This window comes from Monomorium pharaonis, chromosome 5 (assembly GCF_013373865.1).
Source record: "Monomorium pharaonis isolate MP-MQ-018 chromosome 5, ASM1337386v2, whole genome shotgun sequence".
In the NCBI taxonomy this organism is placed as follows: domain Eukaryota; kingdom Metazoa; phylum Arthropoda; class Insecta; order Hymenoptera; family Formicidae; genus Monomorium; species Monomorium pharaonis.
Window position 1 is genome coordinate 10,424,424 of NC_050471.1, and position 21,961 is coordinate 10,446,384.

Below are 21,961 nucleotides of genomic sequence, written 5' to 3' on the forward strand. Positions count from 1 at the left end.
TATTATATCAAATATTGACCATAAACTTATATTATATCATCAGGATTAACCACGTAATATCATCGGAACAAATATTTACACTGTTCGAGTTTCAAATGTGGTCGTTATCGAATATTTTTAGCGCTTCGTATCTATTGTAAAACTTTTCAGTTGCATCTAATAAAAATCAACAAAATATACCGAACCAAAAATATGAAATTGCCGATGCCAGTATTTATCTTGCTGTAATTTGCAGCCTGTCGTTTAATTTTTTTTCTACATTAATCAAAAAATTTTTTTCAAAACGTCATGAAAAACTTTGTATTAAATAAATTACTGGATGAATGGATTGACAAGATAAAATGATAGGCGTGACAGTAGTAAATGCGACATTTCTGAATAATCATTTAACGCGCAATAACATGCTACGTTAATGTGAGTAGAAATATTTCTCTCTTGGACATACGTCCGACGCAACGCATGATTTACTACTGACGCCAGTCTGACCCTATTCGAGCAACTACTACTCTTGCAACACGTTCGTCACGTCATAGTTGTTACCGCTCGGAAAAGAACGCGTTAAGATTCCCTGATTACGTGTTTCGCGGGAAACTGATAATAAACACTGTTCCATTCATATTACAAGATGAGTTTTAGAGATTATAAGTACATCGTGAATAAAACAACGTTAATTAATCTTGAAAGAATGAAGCATATACAGAGAAAACGTTGTCAATTAGCACCTGATGCCGGTGATAATTTTTCGGATGTTTAAAGATAAATATTTAAAATGGAGATATACGTAAACTTATGTGTAGGAGAGTAAGACACCTGATAAAAGTATCGGACGTTTCATTATCTCCACATTCTTGTGATGATTTTCAAAATTTGTTAAGCGGTTAAACCTTTTTTTTTAATGCGTCGTTCACATTCACGAGATCTAACACACGCAGCTCGAGCTGCGATTATTTACACAAAGATATGTTGACCGAGCATATTTTTCTTATAACCATTTTCGTCGCGGTGAAACGCAAGTGTTTACCTCGCTGTTTCCCAGCGACTTGTTCGGTGGTGAAGGAACGACTGCATTCTTTTGCTCTGTACACAGTGATGTCCCCTTTCGTCATCAAATCTCACGATTGATGTTCCGTACTTTCTGTATTTTCAACGTACCGTTAAAGGGAATCTTTTATGTAATTCTGTATTTTTTATGTAATGCCAAATAAGTTGCTTGAACACCAGCAATACAAATTTTTATCGTAAAGCACAATGTAAAAAATAATCCAAGCAATCAGATCTGTCTACAAAAAGCGATACGATACATTATAAATCAAATAAGTAAGAAATAGATAAGAATAAGAGTCGGTACTAAATTTTTATGTGCAATGTAAAATTGATGCATATGATAAATTAAAAAACAAAATTTTTTAATTTATATTTTGAGTCTCCTTCAATGTGGTATAAATTAGAAGCGAATAACTCCGAGTCCATTAAAACGAAGTAAAATGTTTCCGAGTTCCAATATTCTCAAAATTAAAGTATTAAGGTCAACATGTTGTAAATCCAGAACGTAAAATATTAAGAGTAAAATTCTGTATGAATCATCATACAAATATTTGAGCTAAGAACGATTAACAAAGTCAAATACATGAATTTACATCTAAAAATTGAAATTTTAAATTAAGACATAATATTGAACATAATTCAGTAATAAAACTAAGTAATAATTGTGTACATAGGCAGGTGGAGTATGTTTCTCCACGCGGAGGCAAACGCATCGTGCAACGTTTAATTGAACTAATCGAGGCCACGACAGGCGCATAACAACACGCTCGCAAGCTGCGTAGAAATTATGTATACGTTGTACAAACATTACCGACTACCGGTGATCGGCAACCTTGTGAATCCGGCCTACAAGAACCTGAAAATAATTAGTTAGACTACGTTGCACCGATTTCCTGAGCGAGCGCAGAGTAACGCAATAATGCTCGCAGACACCGGTTACCCTCCTTTTTTATTACGGCCTTCAATCCCGCAAAAATAATGCGTGTCGTTAACCCGGTTTGCGTATACAACTGTGATAACTTGTTTGACCCTGGAGAGCAACTTTTCTTGGTGCTTGGGCTCGCGTTAGAATGTCGCCTACAATCATCTTGTCCATTTATGTTTTTACAAATAACAATAAAATATAATTACGTTGCGATGATAAACGAGAGAGAAGAAAAATATTGAAGGTGAACAGCTGGACCGGAGAATAAACCCCTTCGCTTGTATACCCTGCTTTTAGATAACATCGGGTAACGTTAAGTCCTGGACCGACACTCTTCTCAATATAATCGCTTACGTTATCTTATTTACAAATAATTCATAAATAAACCGATGTAAATTTTAGTAATGTATCCTTGTGTTATATTATGTAATATAATAAAGAGTATTCATTAATACCTCGACAGTCCCATCGCTTGGACGTTGTTGCATTTCATTTAAAACCGATACGGCCGCAATTTTTTTCATCAGGAGGATATGCAACGTTGAGCAATGATCGCGTTTAATGGGTGTCTATGCGTGTGTGACGTGTGTTTTTCATTTACCCGTGCAAATATTACATTCCTGGATAACTAGCCAGAACGGCGGATATGCAAGTTCATTACATTTGACTTTTACCAGTCTCCCACGAGCGTATTTGACGTCAAGGCTAACGCCTTGAAGGAAATCACGAATTCGCAAAAAAAAAAAAAAGGGAAGGAACGTGACTAACCAGCGTGAACGTGCTAAACGTTTCCGCCACCCCCCTAAGAAACAACCAAGCCTAATGCCTATTACCGTTATCGGTCCACTTGGCGTATTTTCCACTTGCGCAGTTACGCTGATGATAGGGATACTGTCTAATAAACGCGACGTTTAATCACAAAAATTACACCCATGAAGCGAAACCGATATTAGGAGCAAATACCCAGCAATTATTTATGTAACGTAGCATTTTCGAAATATAATACCTTTTGCGCGCGTGCACGCACGAACGCACGCACGCACGCACGCACGCCTGAACAAACGGTTGCGTTATGGCAAGTCGAGGAAATTGGGGCACAAAGATGCTGGATGTGAAAGCGGGTCCATCGTTCGTAGGTGTCGGCTCGCGTCGTCGGTGTCATCATCAACGGGTGGGGGATATTCATTCATGAGCGCGTGATTAGCTCAAAAGTATTTCAATTATCGCGCGATCGTTAATGCCATCCGCACACACGGCGTTCGCTGCGATTTGCGCGTGTGCACGCGTGCAGAATGCGCGTTGACTTTGCATTAACATTATGCCGATAAAGATGCGCGCCCGAACCTGTCGACGGCTGGATTGCTATCGGGCGCGATTACGAAAGAGCCGCTTGTCACGTGATATCACGTAACAGTTAGCACAAGTGGAGAGCCACGCTAGACCGTAACCAAGACTTTTCTAAATCTTACTCTGTACTCTCACCGGTAAATCAAAAGTGTGACGAAGGCCCGACTGCGTCATCGGTGGCATCCCGTGAAGAGACAGAGGCGGTTCCGGGGAACATCGAGTCTCCACCTTATAGATTCCTTTCTCACGGATGTGAGATGAGAAGGAATGTATATCTTTCATCGAGAAAAAAAATTAAGCACAAATGTCGAAACGCCTATAATTTCTGAATAATTAACGAAGCGTCTTCTAACACGTAACAAAAAAAAAACAAACGAATAACCATTACGCAATCGAATAACTATTAAATTTAACAGCCGTCAAATAAAAAAAAATTTGTGGAGCTTCGGTTTCAAGTGGGTTTGAATGGAATCTTTAAAATGCCGCTTAATTACAAACATAGATATCAAAAATTGTAACAAAGGAATGCGGTATGTAACTTCCTTCGCTTGAAAAACTCATGCGTAATAAATAATTATAAGTTTTTACCATATCCGTTCAATTAAGATGTCGATGTTTCATACAATTAATTTATGAATAATTCAAGAGACGAAGACATTTTATTGCGGTTACAGCGAGATATGGGCGAAGCCCACCCTACAACTCACGTTACATCGGTGAAATATAAAAAAAAAAAAGGTAAGAAACTGATATTGCAAAATCACGTGCCTCCTCCCGAGCACGCGTCTGTCGCAACTCTGAGAGTCGCGCCTTGCGATTAACGATTGAAAGCAGCTAACTCGCGCATAATGAAGGAAAAGGTAGCGTCTAAGAAAAAGTGGTAACCGTCGGCGGACCTTTTCCAGGACGTCTCGTAATCAACGGTGTTTCTCTATTTTTGATTCCGTTAGACGTTCAATTCGATCGCCTGAACGGGCAACGGGCGGCACTGTGAGAAGAGGGTAGGATCTCGACTCGGGACCTGGGTGGAGCTCCTCGGAGCTCGTCTCAAATTGAATAGCGCGGATCCCCGAACATTTCTGTAAGAGGAGAAAGCGCGATTACATGATGACTTGGGCACACTTGTCCGACACTTGTCTGACACTTCGGGTGGACTGTGGCAATACGACGCCATAAACTTGGCCGGGGATCACCAACGTGGAAGGGAGACGTATAGTCGCCGCGGCCTTCGATGCCACCCGACGCCCACGATATAGGCGTGAGACTGTAAACGACCGTATGATGAATCGTTGCACAAAAGATCGCAATTGAAGAGCTCCCCACAGTTGTACTCGGCGCAAAAATAAAACGTGGTAATAATCTCTAACAAGTAGGAAAAATATGCCTTCGGATAAGGCGTGGGTAGAAGAGGCGAGAAGGGAAGGAGGAAAAGGAAAGAGAAGTTTCACTTGTTTCGGAGCAACATAAAGATAAGATAAATACTGTTGTGCTGCGACCTTGGTGGTCGCAAAACTAAACATCTCAAGAGGAAGGAAAGGAAAGATTAGTACCCTCTCGCATGAATCCGTGACGTACATTTCACGCTAACTCGCTTACGTTTCGTTTCGTATCTACAAGATATCGTGTGGGACGTTCTCATTCTCGCGGCATAAAGCTTTGATAACAAAATCTTCGACGAATTCGAAAATTCCGCTTGTTATTTCTCAAGAGAAATTTCCAAGGATTATAACTTGAATTCTCATATCCCGTACAGTTAAGTCCTAGTTTCTCGTGTTACGTTATTATTTCTTTACCGATATCTCGGATAATGTCGCATATGTAAAAGCGTGTAATGTAAGCGTGTGAATTTTATTACGTGTGTAATTGTGCAACGTTTGAGTATAATAGAAGCGAGAATGCGCGAGCGCGTGGTGTACATCATTTCTAAAGAGAACACTTGAAAAAACTGTTAGTTACCTCAGTAACATAGACCTTCTCCTCCAAGAAAGAGAAAGAAACGCCAAGAAATTACGGCAATGTCAGATGAAATCTTAGCCGCAGTAATAGAAAATGCGGTTGAGAAGGTAAAGAGCCACGAGCGCGGAGATACTACGCAGTCATCTCAGAAAATCGAAATGACAATCTGAATTTTTATCGCACGACAAAGGATTACGTTAGCTTTGTTTGCGTCGCGATTGGATTCAATAAAAATTTACAATTAGAAAAAAATAATTGAATAATAAGTTAGAACTTCGAGCCTTTTTTATCGGATCAGAATCGATAATCAATTTAAAAAAAAATAGGTGACTAATTTCCTGTGTATACTGTGTGTGAAGGACAATGTACAGATTTAATAAGAAATAATCTTATACATTCACTTCTCGTCAGTATATGCTCTCGTACGTTCTATATCTACATTACATCTTCAGCGAACATAGAACGCATCTATCATTCCTATATGTTTGCAACAGCGATTCTACATAATAAAACCTCCTGTACAGACATGCTGGGCACGTTCCCGTCTCTCTCTCTCTCTTTTTCTCTCTATCTCGTAAAGGTGCAAGGCTGAAGTTCAGGCTGGGTGACGACAACCCGTGACATAAGAATTAACCGACGAAATTCCAGCCTGAATCGAAGGACGCTTTCACCTTCTTTCACCTCCTTCTTGTAATTGGAATATGATATTTTCCCCCGTGCATCGATATTTGCATATGTTACTTGGACAGAAGCGGACAATTGCGCAATTAAAAGGACAGACCGCGTGGTAAGCCATGGCCGATTGCAAAACGAAGCTATAATCGTTAACGAAGCAATAACGGCGAACCGTATGGAATATACCGTATTGTTGTTTGTATGACCCTCTTGATGCGCGTGACAGGTCAGGAAAGATTTGCTCCTCTCGGGAGACAACCGCTTGTCGACGCGTGCGAAGTTTATACGTTGCCAAATCTTTGAAGACTTAACTCGGCTGTACCTTGCTTGTTTGTAAGAAAGATAGCTTTCACTTTACGATCGATATCCAGGCCTCTCTTGCTACTTTCTTTGGAAAATCGTTCCGATAATATTTGCAGCGATCAATGATATTTTAGGAAAAACCTTCTAAATTCCAAATCTCTCCTATCTACATTTGATGTATAAATGCACACATAAATTTTGATAGACTGCCTTAAAATTGCGTTAACACTTTGATAAATAAATTTAATTAATTATTAAACAATTGTTCTAAAAAAATAAAATTAACTTACATTAAAATATAATTTTACATAAATAACATTAATATAAATGTTACATATAGAATAAAAAAGGTATACTACTACAATAATATTAAAAAGTATATGTATAAAAGGCTCACGTTATGTAGTCAACTTTATAACTTATCAAAATATACAAAATATATATATATTATTTTATTATATATATATATAACTTTTTCTTTTTTACAGTAAAATTAAAATTTTCCGTGTTAAACATACTATTAATTTATCTTGAAGGTCCGAGTAATGAGATAAAGATATATTATCTTCCTATACCATAGTTTCAATAAACGAAGCTAACGTTCTTTCTTAAAAGGAAAGGAATTTCCGGGCGTAGCAGGTGAAGAATCAGTATGAATGAAATCGCTGCTCGCCAGTTACTTTCGGAAGGAAGAACGAAGAAGCTACGCTACGCCGTGGTTTCTCGAAGAACGATATCGAATGTCAAGAGGTGCAGAGTGGGAAAATACACTTTCTCCGCGAACGTTGGTCGACCCACATTCTGGAATCGCTCACCACGTTTATCGATGCTGATGTCCGTCCCGATGAACGCAGCGGCGCGCTAATGCAAATACCCGATCGAGGGAATCAAGGTCGCTCTCTCAGTCACTTTCCGTTCTAGGATCCTTTAGATTCCTTCGGATCCTAGAACGGAAAATAATCGATTCCCGCTCCGTGTATTTCCATCGCGTTACCGTATCGTGCAATCACATTAATTTCACATAATTACGCGACGTCAGTTTAATTTAAATGAAAAGTCCATAAGTCATGCTTCTTTTTTTCTATCGCTGCAAAAGGCCGTTGAACCTGTGGTAATTATTTCGGAGAAACTTTTCACGAGAAAAGTCTTGATTTAATTAACCAGGCGTTTTCTCGGTAACGCCTAAGCGCAGCATGGCTAACCATAAACGGTTACGAACCAGAGGAGAAAGAGCTTAACGTCAAATGCACCATACATGGCGCATGGTAAAAGTTGCCGGCACGCAATGGTGCGCACAATATCCCCTACGCTCGCTAATGTATATCGGAGTTTCTATTTGTTCCGAAGTGCGTCATTACGCCGATTGAATGTTGGCGTTGATACGCATATCGGTCTTCCAAATACCAGGAAACTAACACGAAACATGTTTGCTCGCGGTACACAGAAGTGTTTAAACAACTTCAGCTTGGGTCAAAAACGTCATCACCTTGAAAAAGTAACGTACACCTCGTCCGAATTGACGGTCTATTAGAACGAGGCTCGCGCGTGCTCCAGAACGCGTTACATCTACGCATTGATTATGCAAATGTCGGGCTATTGACCATTGATTGTGTGTTACGTCTCGGTGATGCTTAGAGAACGTATTTTAGCGAGATGTTTCTAACGAGTTCTCACGTGCCGTCGCATAATGTCTACCTTACGCATTCAGCCGCGCCGAGGATTCTCATTATCTTCGGCACTTGAATTTTACGCTTCCTCCTTCTCGCACAGCCCCGGGGAAGAATATGGGGAAGACGGATTTGAGAAGGGAATCCCGTCGCGTTCGAAAACAAATTAAACTTGACTTTACACGAAATAACAACAGGAGTTCAACGTCTTGTCAATTTATCTCCAGACACGACTTTATCAACTTCGGCATATTCAAGATAATTGCTATTTGCAACAAAATTTGCTTCTCGCTTGCATAAAGCTGATTATTCTCGAGATAAAGATACGTCTGTACAACCCCCTGTGGTTACACGGTAAGTAAACTACCTTGAAAAGTTGCACCAAGCAGAGGATAGCAAACAATGTAAAACCAACGACCACAGACGCCGGCGTTGTCCGTCCAAAGCGAATGCCTTGAATAATCAAGGTCAGTGCGCATTCCTCGAGAACTTTCCACGGACGTCTTGCCGTGGCAAACAATCGTCCACTTTTCCCTCTCGCAACAGGCTCGGCTGTTAAGTGGCACGTAGCCGCCGAATGAATGGAACGTGTACCAAAGAGACAGAGAAGCGTATCGGACTTATTAGCGTATCAATTGCCGCTAAATATATGTTCTTCAGGTAATCCCGGGTAAGGATTTGAAAACGGAAACTTCCTCTCGTAATGTTATGCGACGACATTGTCCCGAAACTATAATATTTTCGTCGCGAGTGCGGTAACGCCAGTAATCTACCGCACGCACACGCCTCTCATCACGGTATAAACTATTAACATCGTAACGAAAATTAGAAACTCGTTTCAAATGTTATTAAATTTTCTAATTCACGCGATAGGCGAATTAAAGAAGAAAAGAATACTTAGAACACCGCACTCATATATTTCAAAGAGAAATTTGATCCCGCATAACAATTCCAAATTGCTTACGCTATACAACACTTAGTTTCTCCCCAGAAACATACTCTTGCGTCCATCTGGGTGATTTTATTTCATCTTCTTATTAATGAAATCGCCCGCGTAATGTAAAAATGAACGGCCAGTTGAGCACCAGTTTACGACGTTGAATAAATTTGAAGCGACATTGATCGCTTCATTATTCCCTCGATATTGCTCGGGCATGTTTCCGACAATCAAAAGTGAAGCGTTATGATTAAATTCATTAATGTCAAAGTTGTGAGCGGACATTACACATCTGGCATGGTAGCGTCTCATGGACAAACAACTCACTAGATATCATTGAGAGAAGACCCTTCTGTATGACTTTGCAAAGGTTGATGGCAAAGGTCTATGATTATAATATTGGGATAATTAAAGATCAGATTCAATACACACTGTGATCAGGCTCGTTATGGGAATGTGCATACCAGTGGGAAGTTGCCAAACAGGTCCGAAGAAAGTTTCTTGTAGATCAAAGAGGGGAGTGAAATAAATGGCAAGTGTTTGAGAGGAATCCGATGAGAGTTTCGAGGAGGGTCTTTCTCCTCCTTGGTTCCTTCTCGTGTGAAATTAGCTACGCGTGGCTGAGAGATTTTATTAACATTTCTCTGCAGTATAATGTCCGAGTTCCTATCACTCTTGATCTCAAAGCGCTCGCTCGGCACGAAGCGAAAGATTTCACTAATCTTCGTTAAAGATAACCTTCTCTGCACGATACACTGTATCATGGAATATATAATATATAATAACGTAAAGAATTATTAAAAATTATAATTTTATACCTATTTTTTACCTTAAACTTTTATGCAATTAAACTCTTATATATATAATTGTAATTTTGTTCGTTGTTATGATTATGGTTAATATTAATATGTGACAATGTTATTGATATTTAATTTTTCTATAATATTTAAGTTAATATTACTATTATAATATAAATTTTAATTGTTTAGTATTATTTTTCTGTATCCATATTTTCAGAAAATAATTCATTGCTTGAAGATGTCTCATAACAATTCACAAGATTTCTCGATATTCCTGCGTACGTGCTCGAAATAATAGCGCAACTTATGTTAAGATCGTAGATCAATATCGTGCAACAGATTACGGTGTACTTTATGTAACCTTTAAAAGCTAGAACATGTTTTGTGATTTGAATTATTTAACGCTACGCTAGCGTCTGCTCGTCGTTACGAGCTAATTGAATTATTAGTGGCTTTCACTCGTCTGAACGGCTGTTCACATTGCTAATTACTCCGGATTATTAATTTAGGAAAGTATCGATTTTGCAACGGCGTGATTTAAGAAAAGCCGCAAGAGTTATCTGTTTTAGGAAAAACAGTTGTTTCACAAGAAACAAGAAACTTTCTGGTAAAAAATAAGCGATTAGGTATGCAAAGTTTGTCAAATAGTGCAGCTTAATGCAGATTTATGAATAGAGTCATTCAGCGGAGAAACCGCTGAACGGCCTCGCAGGTATGACATCTAAAATATAGATACAATTTTCACATAGCACGTTATTTCTGTAATGACAAACATAGCAGACATAGAGCTGTCAAACTTAAATAAAGATAGACATCTATGTAAAGTGAACATTGCAGTGACTCAAGACTGCCGTACATTTCATTAATATATTACAATAACATTTATGACTGATTTGGAAACTATCAGTTTCTGAAATCTCTGTTACGAATACGAAAAATCTCGACTATTACTAAATAATTATGCTGTCGCACCGCGGCAGTACTCGACCTCTTCGAGCTGTAACAGTCTCAATAATATACTCCGCCTTACAGTGTGCGAAACACACAATTAGCATTTATTCAGTCCAATGTGTTAATTACAAACGTTGGCAATTATTATGTTAAATAAATTAAAGGCACGACGTACACGATTGAATAGGAAAGTCGATCGATAGGCATTCCGAATAATCGGACAGTCACCCGCATTTCTAACGATAAATCATTTGTAATTGTCAGAGAAAGCTGATTTCTGTATCAAAGTTGAGCGCAAATTATATTCGCGCTGAAAACGCGCTCTTATTTTCGAGAAGAAATTGGGTTTTCCCAAGACCCTACGGATTGACGTAAGATGAATCAGTCTCTGTTTTTGCCAACTCGAATCAACGGGTGCACAAGACGAAGAAGGCATCCAACTGGTTGTCCAACAGTTTAAAACAAGTATGTACGTAGTACGTAATCACTCAACTTTTACCGCGACTCGCATTTGGATATCGAGGGCACCTGCGTGCCATTTTCGTCACGGAGAAACTGACCGTTTCATCGCCAAAGGAGAATCAATCGCTTATCTTGCGCAGTCGTCACGTCGTCTGTGTGATACAGTTTTTATTAATCTCTATCATATTAAAATTGCATAAATCAGATCTCGAAAAATGATTTGAGTATAAAAGTTAATCTTACAGATTTATTATATTATAGAGTATGTATCTGATCTTCTAAAACTACTCATTTTTGTCTTAATTTTATTTTACTTGTATATGCAGAAAATAGCTAAAAAAATATATAAAATGTAAAATAATATAATGTAAAAAATAAAAAATATATAATATACATTTTTATAAAAAAAAAAATATATTATGTATTATTGTATCATTAAAATATTATACAGGCTGACAAATAATTTTTGTTAAATAATTTAATCAATATTCTAATTTAAAAAAAGTGTTTTCTTATAGATTTTGAATCACTTTTATACGCATTTTATAATTCGTTAATTAAAACGTTAAAGAATATTAAAATCTCTGTTTTGAATAAGAAACATTCGTTTCGCATCTTTGTTGAACTCAATAGCAGATAATAAAAAAAAATTACAGTAGAGTCGACGACCCGTCATACTTTTACTCTTTTCTCCTCAAGGATCTTTGTTGATACACCTTTGCACGATGCCGCGAGCCTTGAAATCGTTGCACGATTCGACTACAAAATGAAGTAATGCCAACGATTGTTATATGTGATGTTCCTTTTGACTGTCCTTGGGACAGTTCAGCAAGCGACTTGTGTGACATCCGTTTGCGATTGACATTTTAAAAAAATGCGGAACCGTCATATACAAATCAAGGATAAGATGTCCGGATACTTTTTTCTTGTAGCGAAAGTATATGCGCGAATCCAGTTTCACCTGTCTTAAATTCTCGCCAAATAAAAGGGCTACCCAGGAGCGACTTCTCCTCAATACTTTCGTGTACCATTAAGATTTCCAATTCTATATTTAAAAGTCTAAAATTAAAAAAAATATTTCTAAATTATCTTCAATGCATTTTATAAAATATGGGATGTTTATAGATAAAGGGTTTGTCTTTTAAAAATCGAGAGGGGGGAGAGGATGAAGTAACTCTTCAAAATAATCAAACATACACTTTTCATAATTTTTAAACCATTTTCGAAATATAAGAAATTTGAACAAATTTTATAGAGATTTTCTATATACTATCGGTTTTGATGTATAATATTAATATTCAATAAAACAAAATTATAAGTAAAGGAAAGGTTTGAATACAATCTAAACATATATTAGAGTGCCACAGCAGAGAAAGTTCTCTACATCTGTCGCGTGTATTTGAACAGCATATATTTCTCCATTTTCGGGAGACATCAAGGTATTGAATAACTTCCTGTTGTGAAATATGACGCTTTGACTTCGTGTATTTATTTGTGTATGTGCTCAAACGATTCCTTTTTTTCTCCCGTAATAATGACAAGGAGAAAATGTGACAACAATCAAACTGTCGTCTCCTTCGTTGTCCAATTAATTTGAAGGTTGTTAATAAATGTGGTGGTCATATAACAATATACTAATATGTCTATCTCGAGAGATCTCTAAAAATATTCTTTAGTTGTAAATGTAACATTTTGTCATAAAAATAAATGCATCTAAAAAGTCAATAAAACAAACAAGATTTAGATGTCAACTTACAATTAGTAAAAATATATATTTGCGCTATAAAATTAACCTGATAGTATAAAAATCAATATAAATTATGTATCAAGAAATAAAGCCATAATCTTAGTCAAAACCTTTTCTTGTGTTTTTTGCAATGCATTAAATAATGCATTCTGTTCTTCTCTACCTAATTGTATTTATTAATTCGTGTTTCTACTATTGCACTTAAATAAAATTATTATTATTTTTACCATTATTATATACATTTTTATTAAATTGACATCTAAATTTTAATCGGTTCATTTACCTTCTAAATTTATTTATTGGTTTTTTTTCATACAAGCCTGGCATATTTTGTCATTTCTGTTGTTCTATTATACTTAACTTTTTTTGTCATTTATAAATAATTGTTGTAATTTTGATTTTACAATAACTGTCTATTTTCATAGAAAAATATACGACGATCATCATTTGACATATAGTAATTTTACAATGAGAAAGCGGATATTGCCACAGTATGAAAGTAAACTATAGATAATATCCGGAACTAGTGGATTAAATTACTATGTCTGACGAGGTTCATAAAGATTAAAACCTGTTTCGCTCAAAATAGGAATTAATTTAAAACAATTTTTTAAATTTAAATATTTACTTTTACATGGAATTTTTGTTTTGCGGGCCTCATTAGTGATATAAATTTACGATGAGAGAAAAATTAATATTTGGTACTATATTGAAACTGAAAATGTTATTACTGATTATCAGAACTTATTTTCTTTGATCAAATCCACACAGTTTATTTATAGAATATTGTATTATTCATATGTAATTTCTTAAGTTGGTTTTTGATATACAACATGCTCATTCATACATTTCCAATTCTACAATGTTAAGAATTCTCTGTATAATAATGTTAGGAATGCTTTGCATTTATGCTAAGAAGCCATCGTAAAATAATTTCATCATCATCATCACTTATATGTTATCATGCAATGTAAGCAATTTAAATGCCAGTCTTATTCCTACAGCTTTGCAAATTATGTCGATGTCTACGTGCTTTATCGCACCTTCAACGTGTTCATCATGCATGAGACGCATCAACTGACGCACTTCAGGGCGTACAGGAATCAAGCGTCATACTCGCGTCACTGTCTTCCCATCTGAAATCAGGTATTTCTGAATCGAGCCTATATATATGTATATATATTTATTTATTTATTTACTCATTATTTTAATCACTGTTAATTAAAAACTCAAATATTCCTTTAAAGTATAAAGTATATTCATAAATATCTTTTTATATCTTATATGATAATTAATTTATAATTAATTAATTTAAACTTTATTTATTACAAGTTATTTATAATATGTTATAGTCAATGTTTTCATTATTATCATAATAAAATATTTATAGCTGTCTAATTGTTAAAGAAAGTTTTAAGTTTGATGTCATGATTAGGACTATCCATTGCGGAAGGATAAGAACTATTAAGATATGACGTGTTCGTCTAACTTCAGACGTGAAGGTATATATAAATAACGTCAAGTATACTCTTCACATGGACATAACGTATGCTGCTTACGCTACAAATCATTCGGGAATTTACCGCATTGTAAAACTGTCGAGCAACGTTACACGTGTCAATTTAAAACTTCGATTCATATCGAATCTTTTACTCACGCAATAAAACAATTAAAAAATAATATAAATAATTATAAAAAATAATTTTATTAAATACAATTTGGATATCTTTTTGTTGTTTCTTTCAAATGTTGAATGTTAGTTAAATAATAATTAAAAATAATAGTTAAATATCAAATAAATATTAAATAAATGTTAAATATTAAATTAATATTATAAATAACAGTTAAAGTTATTAATTTATTATTATTATTAAATATAAAACTTGTTGTCGCCAGTGATAATATAAGGACAAAGAAGAGTTTAGTCGACATCATTTAGTCGACATCAACTAGCAAAAATATTTATTTAAATATATGTACTTGCTTCGGCAGTACATACATATACGTGTAGTTGTATTTAAATAAAGATTTCTGTCAGTTAATGTATCGATTAAAAGATACTCTTCTTTATATTATTATTATTTAATAATAATTATTATATAATTTATTAATTTATCATTGAACAAATTAAAAATTCATATATGCGATAATGTATACTACGTATAATAACGAATAGTAATAATATACCGCATTCAAATTTTTATCTAAATTTTATTCTAACTTAATTTATTTGTTAACTTATCTGCAACAAGTATAATTAACCTATCCATAAAACACATAATTCGGGTCTTCCTTCTGTAATATTTCAAGATCGTCCTCAAAGCTAACATAATAATGTACCATAATTACACGTTCTTGAAGCAACGACATCCTTTCTCTCACAACCTCCCCTCGCAATAACACCTTTATTAACTGTATATTATTTTCCAAGGATGCACGATTCAATTGCAGAATGATTGTAAGCACTTTCATAGCCATTTCTTTTGTACGAATGTAATGAATTTTAATTGATACTCTTATTAATGTATACTCGCTACTTGTTCTTGGTTTAGATTAAATTTCGCTGACATAAAAAAATAATATTTTATATATATATATGTATGTGTGTGTGTATTATATATATATATATGTGTATGTATGTATGTATGTATGTATGTATGTATATACACATATATAACAGATATTAAACATCTGAACAAATAATTACAAATTGACTAATTTGCAATTAATTATTTGCAATACTGATAATAGATGCCTTGATTTACTTTCGCATGAGTTTTCAAATAGCGACAATACTAAAAGTTTTTACTCTTATAAAATTGTTTTAAAAATAGCACGTAAAAATGTAATTATCTTGCTTTATAAAATATTATTTTAATAATGTATCTTAAAGTATAATTAGAATCGGGAAACTTTTACATAAAAATATTGAAATTGTAATTTTAATATAATGCGATTATAATTAATGCTGCTCATTATGTCGTTGCGACTTATAGACAATTTCTTTTATAATTTCTTATATAATCAGTCTCTCTCTGGCATTAATTTGATTGATTTACTGATTATATTTTATAGTTTATCTTATGTTTTATGTATAATGTACAAAAAATATATTAATATTATTAACATTTATTATTTTTATGAAAAACTAGACACCACAGACGCGGTCTGTCAAACTTAACTTTTTATTTTTTACTTTTCAAAAATAAATTACAACTATAATTGTATTACAACCATCTATACAAATTTGACAGCTGTCAAAATTTAATTGCAATGACAGCTACTCTCGCAACACAAAGTAAGCGCAAGCGAGAGAACCAATCGACATTGCGGAAAAACGACAACAATAAATTTTGAGAGATGCAAGCAATCGACTTTACATGCATTTTTTTAGATTTTTTTAGATAGGATAGGATACGCTAATTTATTGTTATAAATATTAGACTATGCATCAAATATCGAAAGAAAAGACTTTAAAATCAGCGAATTAGTATTCATTTTATATATCTTAGTGATGGATTTGGCAAAAATACGAAATTCATTTTTATAAAAATTACTCACGTATGGCCATTGATGATTACGTTATTAATGCGTGACATAGACACTTTCGCTATTCCCTTTTGGTATAAAGTGCACGTGTGCATTTGCACACGTGCAGGAATGCATGAATATATTGACAATGCAATTATTCTTGTTAACGCAACGAATTACTGCGAAGTGCCTGTAACGGATTAGCATAGAAAAACCGAGCCTGTTTTTACAGGATGCCGATGGCCAATTTAGTGAGAGTAAAAACGAAATCGTCTAGAAAATTATCGATCAATTATCGAAAAACTTTGCTCTGAAATAATTATCGCGAATCAATGGTGCGCACTGACAATGCATCCTGCTTACTATTCTCGACTGTCCAATCTTCCCCCGTGTAAAAAACATTTCATAAGGCCTTTATAATTACATAGTCTTCCAAGGCTGCCGATACAGACATCCAGATTTTTCCAAGCCATTACATCCGACATTGCATTCTCTACGATAATAGTTGAGAACGTACTTGCTGCATGACATTTAGCCTTCGTTGCCTAACATTGCTTATCCGCATTAATTCTGCGTATAAGGTACACTTATGAGCATTCTGCACACGCGTGAGTGCAAGCTGCTTCGTTTTAAGATCACGCAGCCACTCCGATTTACATATTTATCACACAAAAAGATCCAAGAAAGATTTTTGGTGAACGCCAAAACCGATTACGCACAAGAAATGTATAATTTTTTCCTGTACATACGGGGTACATCCCCGACAATTTATATTTCCGTCCGCGGAGCTTACGCGATTCAAGTTCAAATTTACATAGTCTTAATATATGATACCACAGTTGATATTGTGAATACGCAGCCATTTAATATCATATTAATATACAACATTGTACATCTGAATCTCAAAACAAAAATAATGTTATCAACATACCAATATGAACATAAGCTTCTTTCTCTAGATATCAATATCTACGATAAGTAATGTCAATATGATATGACCGGTATCAATCTATAAGAAACACTAAAAAAAGAGTAGTAATAATATCCATGTTCTGAATGATAATTATTAAGTTTTAATGAAATAGTTTCAATTCAATATTCAATCAATGTAATAAAATATTTAATAATATTTTATCGTTTAGTAATCGTTTGATTATTACCATAGTTTTAATTTTTCCTATTATAATATAATTACTAAAGCTACTAGGTATTGGTTATATGAATCAAACATTTAATTAAAATTATATCATTAAAACTTTATTATAATCAAATTTTCTATCAATGTATAAAATAAAATAAATAAAAGTTAATTGTTAGCCAATAATGGAAGAAAGAGATAAGAATAAAAAAATACACAATAAAAAGAAATATATAATATGTATGAATTATGCTAGAAAATTCTTAAGAATATGCAAACATACGGATATCTAACCTTTTGCTAAATAGAACAAACAAATTAAATTAAATCTCATCTGTGAATTAGCAAATCATTAATCGTAGAACCGTGAGCGTAAAATTACGCGTTTTGCAAGGAAAACGAGCGCAGTTACTGCATTTTTTTTATTGTAGGAAGGACATATTAAATTATTATCCGGTGTTGCAAGAAAGTATCATGTGAAGGTTCAAGATACAATCCAATGTCGCATTCTTAAGAAAAAAATTTCTTCTGATTTATTTCCTACACCTTTCGCCTCTGTGTACACGTTAAGTGCAGAAAAATTAATCTATCTATGTATTACCAGAATTATTCAATATATACGATTCATACCGTTCATTCCGCATCAATCATTTCAAATTTAACCAACAACAGTTTCAATAACGAGATAATAAATCGACCTACTTATGAGAATGCGTTAATTACAGAAAATTATGCAATGGAAACTTCTATGGAAAGCTATAACTTGTTCAGTCAATGCAAAATGATATTAATAGGTATTCGTTTATGCCTACTGGTTTCATGTCAGTAAACATAAATAACAAAATATTGTAAATAATGTGTATAAAAAATTATTTATAATTTTGAAAATATTCTAATGTCGTGCTTTCTTTAGTTATCTATAAATTTCTTTTCAAAATATATACTTTATAAAAACTAAATAATATTTCATCTAGCAATGCGATTACATTCACAGATATATGTAACAGATACATATGTTTATGTTAATATTAAATTAAAAAAATATATTAAGAGAGAAAGCGAGAGAGAGAGAGAGAGAGAGAGAGAGAGAGAGAGAGAGAGAGAGAGAGAATGAAAGAGAATATTAGAGAAATATATTAAAAGTATATATCCTATTTTATAAAAAAAATCTTTTAAAATAAGGAGAAATTAATCTACTAGTAAGTAAATAAAAAATAAATACAACGCGCGTCCAAAACTTACGTATACGTCAGGTGCATCATTTTTCAAAAGTACGTATATATATATATATATATATGTATGTATAAGATTTCGATTTCTGCGGTTTTCACTCTCAATCGGAAAGTGTCGCTTCCACAAGAGGAGTAAAAGTCATGATGCCCCGCGGTAAAAACAGGTGTGGAGACGCATACTATAGCTGGTCAAGCCGAGAAAGTCAAGAGCGCGAATGCCGGCATGCTCCAAGAAGTATCTCTCACGAAGCCTGTTAGCCTACTTACGCGGCTTAGTATATACGGCTCGAAATTCGCGACGACCGCGTTCGCCGATTTAATAATATTGACCGTCGTATCGTATCGATAGAACCTCGCGAAAAAAGAAGCACGACGAAATGTCGTCGCGTCTTCAGCCGACTCTACGCGGTCACAGCAACGGTATGTGACTCGGTTTACCTAAGTCTTGCATAATACGATCAGCCGCCTCCGGATTGACGAGTCCACGGCCGATCATCGACGGCGAAATTTCGAAGCCCCGCTTCTTCTTCCACGGCGCTTTCGATCCGAGAAAGTCGCGATTTCGCACGTACGCCACGGCTCGAAAATCGCAACTGTGTGATTTCTCGAGGATATACCGAGCGATCGCAATCGAAACGAGATACCAAGGGTAGGTTTTCTTACTTAACTCTTCTCAACTACTTAACTATTTAAAAAGGATCTTTTATCTTTATCATCCCATATATGAAACACCATCTGAATACGTAACGAATTAAGGATTCAATTTAATTTACATTAAATGTGAATTTAATTTAATATAATCAGAATCGATAAAATTTTACGTAAGTGATGAATTGAAATGACGCAATACGAAATTCCAGTCTACAGAAATGCTGAGAAATAACGGTGTACTAACAAGGAAACCTTGCAAACCCGAAAATTCTGATTTTTATGAAACTTCATATAAATGTTGAGAGGGTAAATACATTAATTTAGATATTTTTAGTTAGTGTTTATAAACAGTTTAAAGGGTAGAAACCAGCCTTCAAAAATTGACGGTATTCGCCTTTTCTCGATATAATTCGTAAACTAAACAAAATATTAAAAGATATTTATACAAAAGTTTTACAGCATAAATACTTCTATTTAACTATGCTGTTCATTGTTGAAAAAAAATTTTTTTCAAAAATTCACCCTTTACACCTTCTCTTTGCTTATTTTCTATTTACTAATTTTTTAATTGTATTTACAGAATTAAAAATCCTTTTCCACAATTAAAATACAGACGGTACCATGCATGTAAGAATTTTATATAAAAAAACAGAAAAAAAATTTTAATTTATAAGTTATATTAAATTTTTTGTTCGTTTTTTTGTATAAAAATTACGTGCGCATTATGTTACCGTCTGTACTTTAATTGTGGAAAAAATGTTTAATTCTGTAATTACAATTAAAAGATTAGTGAATTGAAAATAATCAAAATAATCGGTAAAACAGAACAGCTTTAAGATCCCCTTAAACTGTTTTTGAGTATCAACTAAAATTTTCTAAATTCATGTATTGTCCCTTTCTACATTTGTGCCGAATTTCACTGAAATTGAAATTTTAATGCAATAAATATTCAACATATAAAAGGTATAAAGAGTAAATTTTTGAAAAAAATTTTTTTCAAAAAATAAATTGCATAGTTAAATAGAAGTATGTATGCTGTAAAACTTTTGTATAAAACATCTTTTGATATTTTATTTAATTTACGAGATATATCGAGAAAAGGCAAAAACCCTCAACTTTTGAAAGATGGTTTCAACTCTTCAAATCATTTATAAGCACCAACAAAAATTTCTAAATTTATGCATTTATCCCCTCTACATTTATGCCAAGTTTCATAAAAATCAGAATTTTCAGGTTCGCGAGGTTCCCTTGTAAGTAATCTACAAAATTAAATTTGCACAGAATAACATCAAATAATATCATTATTAATTGTAAATTGCTACTTCTGAAAAATTATATTTTATAATATTTTTATGTTAAAATAGATTTATGTAAAATCAAATAAACAATAGAATTTTGTTATTGGTTTGTTGCATCAAATTTGATTAACCGACTCAAAGAATATTAATCTAGAAAATTTTTTATTCTTATTTTAAATAAAGAAATTCATAACGTGATTATTTATGAATTATCTTGTATACACAACAAAAATTACATTTTCCCCAAAAATCGCAATTTTTTTTTATTACGTCATATCTGAGATTATTAATTCGTACATAGGATATACAGAATACAGAATACTTCAAATCGTACATGGATAGATTTATTCGGTTTTTTAAATTAATTTTAAGATATTTGAATGCAAATGTACACAAGCATAATAATGTAAGACCTGAAAAGATTTGTGCAAACTCTTCCGGGTTACAAAAAGGTAAGATATTCAAGTAAGAGTTGAAAGGCTTCCGTCTTTAAATACGTTTCGAAGGTCGCCAAAATAAAAGATGTCCTTACGTGAATACTAGTTGTATGTAATATACAAAAAGAACATTTTTGCTAAAGTATCTAGCTACATATACAATTAAATATTCATGATAAATTTGAATGTTTATAATAAATTTGAATATTTATGACATATTGACCAAACAAATTGTTAAAAATTTTATATTGCTTTAGTGCAAAATAAATATGTTAATGAGTAACACAAAAATTACGTAAAAAATTAACACAAAAAATGTAACACTTTGATGTACCTTGGAAGCAACTTATGAAATTCATACTTCTTCAACGGAATTAATATTTATAATTTATCCACACACATTACGTACATTTCATTCGTTTTTTTTTAGAATTACGTACATTTCAAAACGACATAATTTTTAATTTTATGTTATTTATTCATTTATTCATGAATTGTTTCATATTATACCACATTAATGTTAATACTCGAGTATGTTAAAAATTTAACAGAAAAAGTTTAACAAAAATTGATTTTAACACAAATAAAAATACAAAATACAAATACAAAAACAAAATATGTGAGTATGTGTGTGTTTTCTAGTGTATATAGCTACAGTACAGTTTCTAAAAATAATTTTGTTGGATCATCAAATTATGTAAGACGTTTAAACTGGTTGCTGGAATGCTTAATTTTTCCAGCATTAATTATTATTTCATACAGATAGACGCAAGTCACAGATTCTAAATACGCGACAACCAATCAGAAGCTTCATTAATGCTATTTCACGCTTTTTATTTAGTTGTCGCATTTGCAATCTA

The 21,961-nt window shown here is 33.6% G+C and overlaps 1 protein-coding gene across 1 annotated transcript in view; it reads right to left on the reverse strand.

Moving 5' to 3' along the window:
* Positions 1 to 21,961, reverse strand: part of LOC105831936 (decaprenyl-diphosphate synthase subunit 1) — a 39,047-nt gene that overhangs the window by 13,551 nt on the left and 3,535 nt on the right. The gene's annotated exons all lie outside the window — the stretch shown is intronic.